This window comes from Myotis nattereri (assembly GCF_964212035.1).
Source record: "Myotis nattereri genome assembly, chromosome: 5".
Taxonomy (NCBI): domain Eukaryota; kingdom Metazoa; phylum Chordata; class Mammalia; order Chiroptera; family Vespertilionidae; genus Myotis; species Myotis nattereri.
Window position 1 is genome coordinate 13,430,347 of NC_138080.1, and position 14,019 is coordinate 13,444,365.

Here is a 14,019-nt window from a genome sequence, read left to right on the forward strand (position 1 = left end):
TCCTTCCCACTTGAATGTTAGTTTGAGTGTAAGATTCAATGAGTGTTACATACCCTTGAATTGACTCTGATTCCTGGCAACCTTAGAAGTGAATGATGTCCATAACAGCCATGTTCTAACAGTCTAACCCCACATAATTGTCCTTAAAAATAAGACAGTTCCTCAGGGTCTTCTAGTGTGTAATGCTACCAATTAGACACTATATGATAGTTTCGTTCTTTCTTTCTTTCTTTCTTTCTTTCTTTCTTTCTTTCTTTCTTTCTTTCTTTCTTTTTTTTTTGGCTAATTAGTTTGTTTGCTTTCCATTCTTTGGTTATCTTCTAATCTTTTGAGTTCAGAAATTGCATTACTATGTATCTAATTATGAGCCTGGGTTCTTTTTGAAAATGAATTGCCTGACATTCTTTGAAATAAATATTTTTCTCTTCAGCTCTGAGAAATTTTCTTCTAAGAGATTTTAAATTATTTCTTCTTCTCCAAGATCTCTAGATTTTTCTTTTAGAATTCCTCTTAATAGATTCTGGGATTTCATTCTCTCTGCTATGTCATTTAACTTTTTCTTCATACCTAATCTATTTTAGCTGTTTTTATTTTGCTCTGGGAATATTCCTTAACACAGCCATCAAATTCATTCATTCTTCAGGTGTATCTGTTATGTAATTCAGCTGATCTGTACATTTTTTCTTCTTTTGCCTTTTTCTACCCATACTGCTTATTTTTTTAAGTTTAAGAAGTTAAATTTCTAAGATCCCTAGTTGTTTCTCTTCATAAGCTTGCTATCCTCCCAACTATGAAATTATCAATTATGTTTATTAAATATTATTTTATCTGCTCAATTAACTTTTCTTCTATTCCAGTTGTCCAGGCTTTGATGCAGTTGGCTCTATTTTGGTGTTGATTTTATTCCAGATAGTGGTGATTCTGCCTTGCGTGTTTATCCTTGTGTTTGGGAACACCTGCTTGCCCATCCAAGGAAGCAGTTTTTTTTTTTTTTTTAATTAAATCGTTACTGTTCAGATTATTACAGTTGTTCCTCTTTTTTCCCCCCATAGATCTCCTCCACCCAGTTCCCACCCCACCCTCTGCCCTTACCCCTCCCACTGTCCTCATCCATAGGTGTACGATTTTTGTCTAGTTTCTTCCTGCACCCCCACACCTCTTTCCCTCCAAGAATTGTCAGTCCACTCCCTTTCTATGCTCCTGGTTCTATTATATACACCAGTTTACTCTGTTCATCAGATTTTTTATTCACTTGATTTTTAGATTCACTTGTTGATAGATATGTATTTGCTCTTCATAATTTTTATCTTTACCTTCTTCTTCTTCCTCTTCTTAAAGAATACCTTTCAGCATTTCATATAATACTGGTTTGGTGGTGATGAACTCCTTTAGCTTTTCTGTATCTGTGAAGCTCTTTATCTGGCCTTCAATTCTGAATGATAGCTTTGCTGGATAAAGTAATCTTGCTTGTAGGTTCTTGCTATTCATCACTTTGAATATTTCTTGCCACTCCCTTCTGGCCTGCATAGTTTCTGTTGAGAAATCAGCTGACAGTCGTATGGGTACTCCCTTGTAGGTAACTGACTGTTTTTCTATTGCTGCTTTTAAGATTCTCTCTTTGTCTTTTGCTCTTGGCATTTTAATTATGATGTGTCTTGGTGTGGTCCTCTTTGGATTCCTTTTGTTTGGGGTTCTCTGCGCTTCCTGGACTTGTAAGTCTATTTCTTTCACCAGGTAGGGGAAGTTTTCTGTCATTATTTCTTCAAATAGGTTTTCAATATCTTTCTCTCTCTCTTCTTCTGGCACCCCTATAATTCGGATGTTGGTGCACTTGAAGTTGGCCCAGAGGCTCCTTACACTATCTTCATATTTTTGGATTGTTTTTTCTTTTTGCTTTTCTGGTTGGGTATGTTTTGCTTCTTCCTATTTCAAATATTTGACTTGATTCTTGGGATCCTCTTGTCTGCTGTTGGATCTCTGTATATTATTCTTTATTTCAGTCAGTGTATGCTTAATTTCTAGTTGGTCCTTTTTCATATCCTCGAGGGTCTCACTAAATTTTTCGGAGATTTCTAGAAAATTCTTGAAAAACCTTTTAACTGTGGTTTTGAACTCTATATCCAGTAGTTTGCTTTCCTCCATTTCTGTCATTTGTGACCTGTTTCTTTGTCTCTGCATTTTGGCTGCTTCCCTGTGTTGATAGAGTGGCTTTCTGTGCTAGGTGTCCTATAGGGCCCAGTGGCTCAGCCCCCCCAGTTACCTGAGGTGGATACTCTTGGTGCACCCCTTTGTGGGCTTTGTGCACAGTCTTGTTGTAGTTAAGCCTTGATTGTTGTAGGTATCACTGGGAGGAATTGACCTCCAGGCCAATTGGCTGTGAGAATCAGCTGTGTCTACAGTGGGAGAACTTCTGTGCTGAAGACACCCTTATGGGGCAAGACTTGCTTCAGTGGGGCTTTGGTGCTCACTGAGTCTGCCCCCTGAGTGTGTCCCTTATGGATCTGAGGAGTTGTAATCTGGATGGTCCCACTCTGACCACTGGGTTACTGGCTCTTGGATCTAAGGAGGTGCTTATTTCGCCTCTGCCTGAAACTACCCAGCTTGAGCTACGAAGAGATCTGAAGATTCCCCTTCCTTGTTTGGGGTGTGGAGGTGCCCAGATGAGGCCTCGCTATGAAGCAATGCAAGCTGCTATGGGGCCTTGGGCCTTCTCTTGGAAGTTCTGGGTCTGTCTGGCCCAGCTGCAGTTTGTTAGGTAATTTTCAGATTGCAAAGGGACAGGGCATTCATATTCAAAAGCTTCTGCTGCAGCTTGGGTGGGGTGGGGTCTCAGGGAATCAACAGGGTGGAGCAAGCAGCTATGGCTAATCCTCAGCCCTGCCCTAAGGGGCCCCCGAGTCTCAGTGTCCCTGTAATCACTGCAAGCACCTCTGAGAGAAAGCCGCCCTCGAGTTCCTCCCACTGCCAGACAGTTCAGTTTCTCCCCGTATGAATCTGGGTCCCCAGACACTCACCCGGAACTGGAGTTCAGAGCAGTTGGGGGCTTGTGACTCCCTCCGGATTCAAAAAGACAGCCGTGTCCTCAGTTGCCAGCCCTTTCCACTTGCGCCTCCGCACCTCTGCACTTTACTTCTGCACCTCCTCTGAGTCTCAGTGTGCTTTTCTCTTTTCTTCTAGTTGCAGAATTTCCACTCAGCCAGCCTTCCTATAGTTCTGGATGAGGTCCGTTTTGTCTTTTAGTTGTATTTTTAAAGTTGTTGTGGGAGGCAGCAATTTCTGGTGTTTACCTATGCTGCCATCTTAGTTTTCTCCGGAAGCAGTTTTGATTATAAGATTCTGTTTACAGTGATTGTTGGAGAAAGGTGAGGTGTTTTTCTGATAGAGTATATTAGTAGCTTCTTTTTCTGATACAGAGGCTGGTGTTTCCATATGTTGTCAAGGTGGGGTGCTGCCCAGATTTCCCAATCATGTTTCAGCTGTTGTTTTGGTGGGGGAAATCAACACCTTTGCTGCCAGCACTCAGCAGGAGGCCAGGGCAGCCAGGGAGCATCTTGCCTGCTAGCTCTGTTTGTAGAACTTACATCTCTAATTACTGCCATCTCCCCACTTACCTCTGGCGTGTGTTTTTGACAATAGTTTTCTTTGTTAATATAATGCTAAGACTGACTTCTATGTTTTCTAAAATTTTATAGAATTTCTACTTCACCGTTGGCACTCGTTCCTGTTTCCTTGTGTCATCGAATTCTATTTTTATATGTCTACCTTTTATCCCATCTCTAAGTTGAGATGTTGGGGGTGGGGATTAGGTATATGTGTTCAGTTTAGCTCACCATGTTACACTTCTGCTCAAATCCCTCCAAAGGTTTCCCATCTTCTATATAGTAAAATCTTAAGTCGTACCCACAGCCTACTTTGCCCTTCATGATCTGCTCCTAAGCTACCTTCATGGCCTCATTTTCTACCAATCTTTCCCTGTTCATTCTGTTCCAGCCCCACTGTCCTGTGACCTGTACACAAAACACCCATCTGTGGTCCTTTCTATCATTCTTGCTGAGCACTTGCTGCTTCCTAGAGAGCTCTTCCCCCAGAGCTGCATGGAGTCCTCCACATTGATGACAGGTCCCTCCTCAAAGGTCACTTATCACCCCAAAATAGAGCACTCCTTTCTTCTCACACCCATCGATCTCTATCCCACTCACTGCTTTGTTTTTAGAGCACCATCCCCTCCTGTTATATTATACAATTATTATTTCCATTTTTTTTTTAAAAAATACTCACCTGAGGATATATTTTTATTGATTTTTAGAGAGAGAGGAAGGGAGAGAAACATCGATGTGAGAAACATCAATCAGTTGCTTCCCAAATGCATCCTGACAGGGGATCAAACACTTATATGTGTCCTGACCAGGACTCGAACCCACAATCCTTTTTGTGTATGGGTTGACACTCCAACAAACTAAGCCACCTGACCAGGGCATTGTTTTCATTTTTAGTCTCTTTCACTAAACTGAAAACTTGAAAAGAGTTCACTTCTGTGGCCTACCACCACACTGGAACTTTTCTCAATAAATACTTGCTGGATAAATATATAAAAGCCATTTTTGATTCATCCCCAATGACTCATTGTCAAAATAAGCATCAATTAATTTTCTGAGAATATGTCTGCTCCATGCTATAGGATGGAGACTGATAATCACAATAGCTTGGCTTATCACGATCTACATATTACCCCTTAGGGAGGTCCAGGTGGCCAGTGCAGTACGCTTTTTGCCCAGCCGGTGACATCATGCTATTTTTCTGGCCTGGGAGGAGAGAAACAGTCCTGCTTAGTATTTCTGTTGTAGCTCAGCTTTAGCTCCAAAGCTCCCATTAGTAATGGCCTGGACAAGCACACATATGCATCTGTTTTATATATTTATAAATAAAGTCATTTGTCAGAGATATTTGAATTTTTGAGATGACCAAATTTAGCAATTTTAAGTTATAAATTCTGTTCATTATCTATTGTTTTAGAAGACCTATTTTAGTAGGGAAGACATATTCTATATTTTCCTCTAATTCTTTCAGTTTTTTGTTTGTTTTGTGTGAATGACATGAATTGAGACCTAATTTTATTTTTTTAAAGCAGATAATGACTTTTACCTATACTACTTAGTTAATAGTTAATTCTTCCCTAGTGATTTGAAATGTCACTTTTATAATATACTAATGTGATATATATATATATATATATATATATATATATATATATATATACCATTGCATGAAGAGATTCGTGCAATAGGCCTTCCCTTCCCCTGGCTGCCGGCACCGGTTTTCCTCCGGCACCCGGGAACCAGGCCTTCGCTGCTCTGGCCGGAGCCTTCAGTCTTTGCTTCAATGCTTCGCCCCTACGTATGCAAATTAACCGCCATCTTTGTTGGGTTAATTTGCAGACTCTCCTGATTGGCTGGTGAGTGTAGCGGAGAGATGGTCAATTTAAATGTTTGTCTATTATTAGGTAAGATATATATAGGCTTGTTTCTGATCTCTTTATTCTATTAAAATTTATTTGTCTAGTCCTATGCATTAACTATCATAATATTATAACTTATCTTACTATTTGGTAGGGCAAATAATCTTCCTTGTTCTTTTTCATAATTATCTTGGTTGTTCTGACACATGTACTTTTCTATATTAATTTTAGAATTAGTTTGTTAAGTTCTATTAATAAACTGCTTTGAGGTTTTTATTAGAATTGAACTAACTTTATGGATTATAATATAAAAAGTTTGACATCTTTATGATATTGGGTTTGCTTTTCCAATAGCATGCAGTATCTCTAGTTTATTCTGTACTCTTTTTATGCCCTTCAATAAAGTTTTATAGTATTTTCCATAAAGGTCTTGCATATTTTTTATAAAGTTCATTTCTAGAAACTTTATATATTTGCTTCTTTTATTGTAAATAAGTTCTTTTTATAGAAAATATGTTAATTGTGGTATATTCCTCTTGTACCTGATTTGTTTGCCAAAATCTTCCTTATTAGTTTAATGCTCAAAGTTTATATAATTTTTATATGGGAAAATCCTTTTACTGAGACAGTAATGCAGAAAGCATACATGAAAATTTTTCCTATTTTTCTTTATTAAGTATAACTAAAATTAGAAAGTATCATAAACATAGTTAAAAAAATAAAAATCAGAGACAATATTTAAAATACATAAGATAGAAAGACATATTACTTATATGCAAAGGGTTTTAAAATAAGCAAAGGTAAAGGTGAGTACTATAATATAAAAATAGGTAGAAGTCATGAATAAGTAATTTTCACAAACAAAAAGAAATATATGTTTTCAATTAATGTGAAATGAAGATTAAATTTATTAATAAATAGGAGAGGTGCCAATTAAAACATAATAATTTTCCAACTCCCAAGTTGAAAAAAGTAAACAAATGATAATTCTTATCGGTATCATTAGTTTGAAGAGACCATCTTTTATATGGTAGGCCTTTTTTATTTTTATAACTTTATTTTCATTGTGGACACTATTACAGATGTCCCCATTACCCCCCACACCCCCATCTTTGTTCACCTCCATCCAGCCTCCGAATTATTAAAAGTGAAATTGTTGGGTCAAAGTGTAGGCTCATGATATCATTTTAAGGTTCATGATATCTATTACTAAAGAGTCTTCTAACAAAAGGTCTACTATTCACTTTTAAAAAGTCTAAGGTATGCATTTCTGAGGCATATTAATGGTACACATTAATTTGAAGGATTTTCTGGGATTTAAAAAATTGGGCAAAATGCTGGCTTAAATAAGGTTTTTAAGCAAGGGAATCTGTCAGAATTTTAAATGTGCTGAGGTGTATTGTGAACGTCAAGAGAATATATTTTTAAAAGTGCTTGTTTAAACTTATTTGACTATAGAATCATTCATTGGCCTGAGCACTTCAAAGAATTAGATCACCATATAATATATATCAAAAGATATGGCCGGGGAGGGTTGGGGGGTGGCGGTAAAAAATCAATCAAAGGACTTGTACGCATGCATATAAGTATAACCAATGGACACAAGACACTGGGGGGTAGAGGAGGCCTGGGGCAGGTCAAGGGGGAAAATAAACAGGAGACATATGTACTACTCTTTGTAATATTTTAAGCAATAAAACAAAATTAAAAAAAAGGTATGGCTTAATGGCATTATTATGGAAGCCTGTAAAACTGATCTGTAAATATGTTCATAATAACGTTAAATATAACAGAAAAGTTGTTAATACTCAATATATGTTTAAGAATAGATACTGTTTAAATAACGCATTGTACATCTATTTAATTGAATGCCATACTCATAAAATATGTCTTAGAAGAAAAATTAATGCAGAAAATGTTTATGATAGTTTATAATGTAAAAACAAGGCTATAAAGTATATAAGATACTGAGGGGTCCATATATGCATAGAACTATGTGTGAAAGGAGAATTATAAAGATGTTAATAGGTGTAGTTGCTATCTCATGTGATTGTTTGTCATTCTAATTTCCTTATTTTTCTCATTTTTTTCTATAATGAGCATAAAGTACCTCTATTCTAAAGAAAAGGTTACTTTTTCATGTTACAGCAAAAGAGCTGTTTTTTATATTTCCAGAAGTTAATGTCAAAAGTGCCTCCTCCCACCTGTCCATTCCTTTGTTGGGGGGGGGGAGGGTCTCTATTGAATTCTGTTCACAATGTGAATTGTTTTTCCTTTTTTAAAAAAAATATATTTTATTGATTTTTTACAGAGAGGAAGGGAGAGGAATAGAGAGTTAGAAACAGTGATGAGAGAGAAACATCGATCAGCTGCCTCCTGGACACCCCTACTGGGGATATGCCCACAACCAAGGTACATGCCCTTGACCGGAATCGAACCTGGGACCCTTGAGTCCGCAGTCCGATGCTCTATCTACTGAGCCAAACCGGTTAGGGCTTGTTTTTCCTTTAAAGATGACATTTAATGCATGAATTTTTAAATCAGGCTATATCTTTGGTGCAGGAAATAATATCCATTTAAAGCATCTGTTGCATTTTAAAATGTGTATTCAAAGAATATCTTTCTCATTAATTATTAACCTCATAACTGAATAGGTTACATGAAATTTGAACACTTCCTAGTTCTGAGGACATTATGCTATATGAACAGAGGGCCCACAAGGGCTTCAACTCTTAAGCAAAATATACATTTTGCATTTCTTTCTGCTTTCTAATACTGTTCACAGAAAAGTGGACCCTATAGCAGTACTTATATCAGACAAAACAGACCATAAAACAAAGGCTATAATAAGAGAAAAAAAGGACACTACATGATAATAAAGGGATGAATCCAGCAAAAGAATAACCCTTGTAAACATTTATGCCCCCAACATAGGAGCACTTAAGTATATAAAGCAAATCTTGATGGACATAAAGAGAGAGATAGACAGTAATGCAGTTATAGGAGGGGATTTTAACACCCCATTGACATTAATGGATAGATCTTGTGGACAGAAAATCAACAAGAAACAGTGGCTTAAATGATACATCAGATTAGATGGATTTAATGGATATCTTCAGAGCATTTCACCTGAAGCAGCAGAATATACATTCGTTTCAAGTGCTAATGGAACATTTTCTAGGGTAGATCCCATGTCAGGACACAAAACAAATCTCAATAAATGTAATAAGACTGAAATTATATCAAGCATCTTCTCTGACTATAATGGTAGGAAATTAGAAATTATTCATAAGAAAAAACCCTGAAAAACACACACAGACATGGAGGCTAAATAACATGTTACTAAACAATGAATAAGTTAATAATGAGATCAAGGAAGAAATTAGAAGATACCTTGAAACAAATGAAAATGAAAACATACAACTCCAAATCTATGGGATATAGGGAAAGCAGTCTTAAAAGGGAAATTCATAGCATTACAGGCCTACCTCAAGAAAAATCTCAAATAAACAACCTAATTTTACACTTGAAGGAACTAGAAAAAGAAAAAACAAAGCCCACAGTGAGTAAAAGAAAAGAAATAATAATCGGAGCAGAAATAAATGAAATAGCGTCTAAAGAAACAACACCAAAGATCAATGAAACCAAGAGCTGGTTCTTTGAAAAAGATAAACAAGGCTGACAAACCTTTGACCAGACTCATCAAGAAAAAAAGAGAGAGGGCCCAAATAATTAAAATCAGAAATGAAAGAGAAGTAACAACTAACACCACAGAAATACAAAGGATACTAAGAAAATATAATGAACAACGATATGCCAACAAATTGGACAATCTGGACTAAATGGATAAATACCTAGAAACATACAATCTTCTAAAACTGAATTAGAGAAACTGACTAGACAGATTACAATGAATGAAATTGAAGGAGTAATAAAAATAAACTCCTGACAAATAAAAAACCTGGACCAGATAGCTTTGCAAGTGAATTTTACCAAACATTTGAAGAAGAATTAGCACATATCCTTCTCAAATTATTCCAAAAAATTTTAGAGGAGGGAAGACTGTAACACTTGTTTACAAGGCCAACGTTATCCTAATTCCTAAACCAAAAAAAGGACACTACAGTGAAAGAAAATTATAGGCCATTATCTCTGATGAACAAAGATGCTAAAATCTTCAACAAAATATTAGCAAAGTGATCCAGCAGTCCTATCTAATAATAGACAAACATGGTAATTAACCATACCTCTGCTACGCTTCCCATTGGCTAATCAGCAGGATATGCAAATTAACTGCCAACCAAGATGGCGGCTGGAAGCCAGGCAGCTGAAGCGAACAGGAGGCTTGGTTGCCCCGGTGATGGAGGAAGCCAAGGTTCCCTGCCTGCCGCGGCTGGGCTCTGAGCTGCACTCTAAGCAACAATGTTGCAATTATAGAAGCTAAACAAACTCCAGATACCTGCTTTCAGCCAGCCTGCCTTGGAGCTGGAGCCGCAACAAAGTTTCAATTACAGAAGGTAAATAAATCCCAGAATTAAAAAAGAAGAAGAAAAGGAGAGACTGGGAGCTTCAGTTGCAGGCTTGGCCCACCTGAAAACAGCCCTCAGCTCCTCATCCAGGCTGGCCAGGTACCCCAGTGGAGACCCCCACCCTGAAGGGGTGTGGGAAGCCTGAAAACAGCCATCAGCCCCTCATCCAGGCTGGCCAGGCAGCCCAGTGGAGACCCCCACCCTAAAGGGGGTGCAGGCAGCCTGAAAACAGCCCTCAGCCCCTCATCCAGGCTGGCCAGGCACCCCAGTGGGGACCCCCACCCTGAAGGGGGTGCGGGCAGTCTGAAAACAGCCATCAGCCCTTCATCCAGGCTGGCCAGGCACCCCAGTGGAGACCCCCACCCTGATCCGGGACACCCTTCAGGGCAAAGCAGCCGGCCCCCACCCATGCACCAGGCCTCTATCCTATATAGTAAAAGGGTAATATGCAAACTGACCCTAACAGCAGAAAGACTTGGAATGACTGGTCACTATGACACACACTGACCACCAGGGGGTAGATGCTCAATGCAGGAGCTGCCCTCTGGTGGTCAGTGAGCTCCCACATGGAGGAGCTCTGCTCAGCCACAAGCCAGGCTGATGGCTGTGAGTGCAGTGGTGGTGGCAAGAGCCTCTCCCACTTCTGCGGAAGTGCTAAGGATGTCTGACTGATGGCTTAGGCCTGCTCCCTAAGCCACCAGTCGGACATCCCCTGAGAGATCCTGGGCTGCCAGAGGGATGTCTGACTGCATGCTTAGGCCTGATTCTCCCAGGGAGTGGGCCTAAGCTGACAGGTTGACATGCCCCGAGGGGTCCTGGACTGCAAGAGGTTGCATGTTAGGCTGAGGGACCCCCTGAGTCCATGAATTTTCATGCACTTGGCCTCTAATACATAACAAAGATCATACACCATGGTCAAGTGGGATTTTTTTCCAGGGATGCAGGGTTGGGACAATATCTGCCTCCTTCACGCCCTCTTCTGAGGATTGAGCCTGCAACCTGGGTATGTGCCTTGACTGGGAATCAAACTGTGACCTCCAGGTTCATAGGTTGATGCTCAACTACTGAGCTATGCCAGTTGGGCTATATATTGAATATTTAAAGAGGTTCCAGGTTTTATCAAGTTGTGTTTATTTTTTAAAATATATTTTATCAATTTCCGAGAGGAAGGGAGATGGAGAGAGAGAGAGATAGAAACATCAATGTTGAGAGAGAATCATTGATCAGCTGCCTCTTTCATTCCCCACACTGCAGATTGAGCCCACAACCTGGGCATATGACCTGACCAGAAATCAAACCTTGACCTTCTGGTTCACAGGTGGATACTCAACCACTGAGCCATGCCAGCTAGGTGATGAGAACATTTAGACCATAGCAGTAAGTTTGTAATCTACAACAGGATATAGATTCTGTGCTTTATTGCTTGCAATGCACCTTGTAGCAAAGTTTCCTTATATTTTTTCTTTATAATGACTTCTTCATTTTAATTTCAGTCTTAGTTTTTCACATCATCTTTCATCTTTTGCCTTATGTTTGATTATTCTTTACTTTCATTGAGAGTATGAAACAAGTTTACTAGCATAAATCATTTAAAAAATATAACATTTCTCTGCCTTGGGTACTGTGTGTATCTTTCTCTTTTATGCTGATCCTTGTATTTTTCAGATTTCATTGTTATTTCTTTTTATTCATCTTCCCATGAGAAAGATCTATTCTCTTCTGATATTTATTCTAGTTTGAGTTACTTCTCTTTGGGTTCCGGAGCTGGTCTCATAGAACTTGTTTATCTCCTGTGGTGTCTTATACTGAGGAGCTGACTCATCTTCTGCAGGGTGTGGGGCTGTGGAAGGACCTGGAAGTCTATCTTTGCAAATATACTTCTCCCCCAGAGAGTTGGAACTGCTCCAGTAATGCTCACGGTTAATCCTGGAGGCAGCTGATGCTACAAGTTTATGAAGCAAACCATGCAGCCTCCCCCATCTTCCTTTGATCAGGGGGTACAGAAGGGGATCTTATTTTTCCCTTCAGAGAGCTTTCTGGACACTGAAATATTTCTCAGAAAGGGGAATTGGGAATTGCCCCTTCACAATATCTGTAAGGTTTGTTGCAAGTGGACAAGCACTCCCCCATACCCTTCATTCCTAGATTCTAAGACTGATGCCTATTTTCCTTATTGCCATGTTTGTTACATTCATAACTGTGGAGAAGTTTCCAAACTCCTATAAGCTAATCATGCAAATCTCATCTTAAAAATATGACTGGTGTCAGGGATAGGCAACAACCCAGGAGAAATGTACAATTTATTTATAAATTGGGAAAATAATAGTATGTGCCTCAAAAGTTTGTTTGGAGAATCAAATGCGATTAGCTTAGTAAAATCTCAGGAAATTCTAGCTCTTATTACCCACAGTGGACATTGTTAATGTGTATGTTCATGTCATTTTAGTCAGCTTTTGTCCATTCCCATCACCACTGTGCCTGGAAACCTGCATTTAGGATGCATGTTTGGTACACGGTGGTGTTGCCTGGGTTGTTGATGGACCACATCCAGATTCACATGTCCTCCAAATAAAGCTTCAAAAAGATTGAAAGGTTATTTTGGATAGCACAGATTCCATGAAAGAAGTCAATATGCTCTTTTATCTATAATTGTGCTGTCCTCCCCATCTCATATCAATAGCGAATCATTTAAGATAGCTGATGGCTGCAGATTTATGAAATTATATGCAGTCATCCTCAAGGGTAATATAAGACATTTGGATTCTAAACTAAGCCTGCTCACATGCATAATGGGGATGTTATATTTCAGCCTTTCTGTTTTCATTTACTAGCTGAAAATATTTTTGTGAATAGATTTTCCCTTATTCACTATTTGGTTACCCAGTGTTCATATAGGAAAGACAGGATCAACACTTAATTTTATTTTCTTTTACCAATTTTTAACCTAATGAGTTGGCTCCCTGTCTTTCTCCAAAGGTGATCAATGAATTGTTTTTTTAAATTGATTTTTGATATCATTCTAAACTCCAGGTTTAACTTTATGGGCTTCAATCCATTGTATTTTTTGTTCTTATTGATACTGAAATAGAAAGAACTCATAATGTACCTAAAATATAGCCTGGAATGACCAACACCAAGACTGATTATAGTAACATTACTGAATTTTAAAGAGAAACATGAAAGTCTTTGGACATCTAAATAGAAAAAGCTTTTTCTGTGATATTTAAAACTTTTTCAACAGTAATCCTTTATGCCAGAAGAAAATGCAACGTTTTGTTTAAGATATTCAAAAAAGAACATGTGAGCTAAGAATTTTTAAAAAATTATTAACTTTATTGTGATGACATTGGTTAATAAAATTTGAATGTACCTGATTTTGTCTGACCTAAGGATTTTATATCTAGAGACACTGACTTTCAATTTATAAATGAGACACTATAATTAACATGCAAATACTAAACAAATATTTTTTTTAAAATATATTTTATTGATTTTTTACAGAGAGGAAGGGAGAGAGATAGAGAGCTAGAAACATCGATGAGAGAGAAACATCGATCAGCTGCCTCCTGCACATTTCCTACTGGGGATGTGCCCGCAACCCAGGTACATGCCCTTGACCGGAATCGAACCTGGGACCTTTCAATCCGCAGGCTGACTCTCTATCCACTGAGCCAAACCGGTTTCGGCAACAAATATTTTTTCATGAGCTTTCCCTGAGGAATATACTAGAAAATGTTCCAGAGAAAAATGACTAGCAAGATATTAACATTAGGAGTATTGATGAACAGGAACATATAGTTACCCTTAGAAATAAGCTTAAATGAGGTTAAAAATGTGTATATAGTATGTAAAGGCTAAACGCTCTGATAACGTTGATAAATTACAACTTTAAAGAATGGGGGGGGGCGACAGAATGAGGAAATCATATACAAATATTCTTTTTTTATTTTTATCTTTTTTAAATTAAATCTTTATTGTTCAGATTATTACAATTGTTCCTCTTTTTTCCCCCCATAGTTCCCCCCGACTGTCCTT